The sequence below is a fragment of the Coenobita brevimanus genome, chromosome 70 (assembly GCF_032717465.1).
Source record: "Coenobita brevimanus isolate Jiangsu-jjx chromosome 70, ASM3271746v2, whole genome shotgun sequence".
NCBI lineage: Eukaryota > Metazoa > Arthropoda > Malacostraca > Decapoda > Coenobitidae > Coenobita > Coenobita brevimanus.
Window position 1 is genome coordinate 9,462,441 of NC_137023.1, and position 4,833 is coordinate 9,467,273.

Below are 4,833 nucleotides of genomic sequence, written 5' to 3' on the forward strand. Positions count from 1 at the left end.
GTAATGCCAGGGTGGTAACTACAAGACAGGGTGGTGATGGAAGAGTTGTGTTGACTGGTGATGGCAGGGGCGGAAGGGTAATACTCAGAATGATAACATAAATTTTATCGCCACACAAGACTGGCCACTTCTGTTCTTCCGACACACTCTCTCTCCATATGACAATCTTATGCTCTCTCTCTCTCTCTCTCTCTCTCTCTCTCTCTCTTATTTTTCCTTTCCCTTTCCAATCTACATTATCATTCTCAGGCTGGCATGACGCTCAAGCTAAATGTTGTCAGTTAACATTGTATTGTGTGAAATGCTGAAGTTGCCATGACCACGATAGATTAACTGGTACCAGATTTCTTGGACACCCATGACTCACTCTAAGCTGAATGCAGTTGTCTTGCAGCAGCAGAAATGTGGTCAAGTACGACGGAAAAGTGATTTTGAAAGAGTTGGTTTCCTTGATATAAGAAATTGTGGTACTTCTACGTTGGCTACTTATCTTCGCGGACTCCATCCCGATCATCTTATATTTTTATTTGAATATTATGAACTTCATTTTAATCGCTTGAATCCAGTGCCGGAAGTTTTAGTTTATTCTTGCTACCTCCAAACAATTTTATTCGGTTTATGGAAAAAAGGGTGTGCATAAGCTAATGGAAAATGTTTCTAATCCTACCACTACAAGTAGTTTTCTCAGAGTTAACACAAGTGCCTGGATGTTCAAAGAATAAATTTTATATCATCACAGAAAATGGATTAATATCGACTATATGACACCAGCGACACGTACGACAATCTTGAGTCGCAGCTGGAATGCATAACGAAGATGAAGTGTTTGGTAATCTACCAAGCCAACGAGAATGCACATCCCTTCACTGCTCTGACTGTACTTTTGCTGTGTTCTTGCCTACCCACAGATGACTTTATCCAGATCTGGGAGGGGGGGGGGATATTTGAACTGCAAGGATTATGTATAGGCCTCATTATCCCCTTCATTACTGCAGGGCTCAACTAAACCGCACCTTATCATGCTACAACAGAAAGACTAAATAGAACTGCATAATAACAATAAGGAACATTCAGATGGTGCAACGTCCAAGTCGTACAATTGGTCTAAGAGATGAACATTTGTCTTTACCCTGTGATCTTGATCTTGGGCTGATTGTCCTCAAGATCGAATTCCTTCACCCTCTCCTTATGTTGAACCTTTCTGCTTGGTCTAAATTATTCAAGTTGACCTTGTCACGCCACCTCGAGCTTCCACCTATTGTTTTCAAAAATAATAATACAGCCCCTTGGCTGCCCCGCAAAGCTCCTCCATGTTTGGCCCATATCAGATCGAAACGCCATTACTCATTTTGTTCTTACACACACACACACACACACACACACACACACACACCGAAAAAAGAGTTTCACGCTGGGCCAGCAGTATCCGTGGACAATATAATAATAATAATAATAATAATAATAATAATAATAATAATAATAATGTGATGATGATGATGACAAAAACTTTTTCACAAGGAGACGAGGATCCAGAACTGCTAACCATTGCAGGTCACACCCTGACCCCAAGACCTACTATTCCTCCGAGGCCTGTCTCGTTGTCACCTTCACCACCCTGGCTGTCGCTCAGCCTTTGGGAAATCTGGGCTGCAGCATCAGGCACAGCTGAGAGGTGAGGGGCTGGGGAGGAAAAGCCTGACAACCGTGGGGAACTTAGGCTTATATTTATAAAGGCTACTAGCCGGTTATTAAGGTAAAAGAGCTTCAATGGCAGTAATTGTTGTTAGTCATTCCGTTCCGTCGTAATCTGTCGTTCTGCTACTCACACGAAATAAGTTCTTAAGTATTTGAAAACCGTTTGAATTAGAGTAAAATTATAAACGAGCAATCCTTCACACAAATTAAGCCCATATATCTATCTATCTACCTATCTATCTATTCTCTCTCTCTCTCTCTCTCTCTGTATATATATATATATATATATATATATATATATATATATATATATATATATATATATATATATATATATATATATATAACCTTCACTATCCCATAATATTTGTTTCAATAAAGTTACATGTAGTAACTATAATCTGTTTTGGGTAGATAAACAATTACCTTTAACTAACTGCTGCCTTTAACTGTGAAAACCAACACACTGTTATGAAATACTGAGAGGAAGGAAGAGGAAAGGAACTTTTGAAGGCAACTGTAACCAACGCAAATTCTGTAGAATATTAATATGATTTAACATACATGAGAATATTACGAGTGATTCATAAATAAAATGTTAATAAACAGGCGGTACGAAGCCCCGTATGCCAACGATAATATGTTTTATTAAACTGAGAGTAGGAAGGCGAGGACAAGTTCCCGTTTTTTCTATGATTTCTGAAGCCTGTGATGGTGACAGAACATGTTTATGTTTTCTGCATCCATGCTGTCCACACTCTGTAACGAGGGATGCAGGACTGTTATCATTCTCCTAAATCCACAGTTGTCTCCCTTTTTCTTCTTGCTTTCCTCCACTATCCATCATCATTCTATTCTCTTTTCTACAATATTTTTCGCTTCACGATCATTCACTCCTTCTCTCTTTATCATCATTCTCTCCTCTCTTATCCATGATCATTTTCTTCTTCTCTTTCCAAAATTTTCTCCTCCTTTCTCCACCATTCTCTCTTTCCTTCACCCTCATCATTCTCTCCTCCCTCATCCGTAATCATTGTCTTCTCTTTTTTACAACATTCTCTCCTTCCCTCCCCATTATTCTTTCCTTCTTTCTCTATCATCATTATTTCTCGTTTCGCTACCATTCTCTCCTCCCTCTTCATCATGCATTCATCCTCTGTCCATCATCATTCTCTCCCCTTACTTCAAAATTTTCCTTTCCCCTCTCCAATATTCTTTTCTGTCTCCGTCATCCTCTCTTCTGCTTCCCTCTCCTCTCTTCATCTCGGTTTACCCTCTCTCTTAATTTTCTCTCCTCCCATTCTCCTTCCCTGCTCCACTTTACGGCCCAACCCATTTCCCTCTTCCAGTCCCTTCTCTCTTCTCCTCTCATCTTCTCTACCCCGCCCTAATCCCATCTTCATTATCTTGAAATAGTACCACCATCATTGTCGTCGTCGTCGTTTTCATCATCATCAACATCATCGCAACATTTAATTCTTGCAAAAGGCATATATCTTCCTAAATGTTGTACATAAAAAAGTATTCATGCAAGTGTTCACAAAGACCTTTTATTAACGTCACATCGCATATCAGCTTATGTCATCCGATCCTCGTAATTGCCGTTAACATACGCTGATGACTCCACCCTTCACCTTTCCATTCGCGTCCCCCTGGGTCCAGCTCAGCAGTTACTTCAACAAACAAGAGATGAGGCTACGGCACACCTGATGTCTGACTTGGCTCATATCTCTGAATGGGGTAGAAGTAAACTTGTTGTTTTTAATGCATCAAAAACACAGTTCTCACATCTATCAACCTGACAAAATCTTACGCCAGAGTATCCTCTAAATTTTAACAATATACAGCTCAATCCTGCGTCATCTTTAAACGTACCTGGGGTTTCATTCTCTCAGGATTTATCTTAGAAAGAATATATTGCCTCTCCTGTAAAATCATTTTCCAAGAGATCGGGTAGGTTCAGCCGACTCCAAGCCTTCTTCACCCCTACACAGTTGTTGACTTTATACAGAGGTGATATTCATCCTTGTACAGAGTACAACTCTCACGTGTGAGGAGGCTCCTTACATACAGCTCTTCTCAACAAGGTTAAGTTAAAGGCTTTTCGCCTCATTAACTTTCCTCCTCTTACTGAGTCCCTTCAACCTCTGTTTCTTCGCCTCACTGTTGCATCTTTATCTCTTTTCTCTTGCTACATCAATGGTCACTGCTCCTCTGAACTGTCTGCTTGCATCCCGCCAGCACTATGACGGGCGTGTGGCACACATCCTGCAACAAACTCTCATCCCTTTTCTTTCCAGCTCTCTATTGTAAGAGTTGACCGTTACTCCCAGTCCTTCCTGTATGCGACAAGTCTTCTCTGGAACTGTCTCCGTCTGTCTGTATTTCCTACTGCCTATGATCTCCAGTCTTTCAAACGCAGTGTGTCCAGGCATTTCGAAATCAATCGATCTTGAATTTGACTCTCTGTTATCTTGTTTTTGTTTTTTCTTGGCGTGAACAGTTTGCTGGCTCCTGGCCTTTGGTTCCTTCTTCCTTGCATAAGAAAGATTTCTACAATCCAATGTCTATTGCCTCGTTGATGATGCAAACAGACTATTTTATTCTGCAAGAAATGGTAGCAGCTGTGGTTTTTGTGGTGGTAGCAGTGATAATGGAGGTGGTGGTGGTGGTGGTGAGTGTGGCGATTGTAGTTGTGACGGTGGCTGTGGTGACGGTGGTGACTGTTTTGATGGTTGTGACAGAAGTTGTGGTGGTGGTGCAGGTGTTGATGGTGGTGGTGGCTGTGATGATTGTGGTGGTAGTAGTTTTGGTTGTGGTGTTGATGTTGGAGGTGGTGGTCTTGTAGAAACTTCGTAACTTCTTGTAGTGGGTTTTGTAGATCAGTTATGCATATATTGTACTCGTGGACGAGCTGTTGTTATACGTGAACAAGTTTTTAAGTAGATCATCTTAGTTCCCTTTGTCATGCAATGACAGGAGAGGTAAACATGAGTATGGGACTGTTTATAATTTTATTGTCTTGAAAAGATTAACTACAGTCTCTCACACATGAGTGTAGTATAGAGTCGAGTCCCGCTATTACCTCCCAGTCTGTCTCGCTGGACCCCTCTTCTCTTCTCTTCTCTCTTTACAACC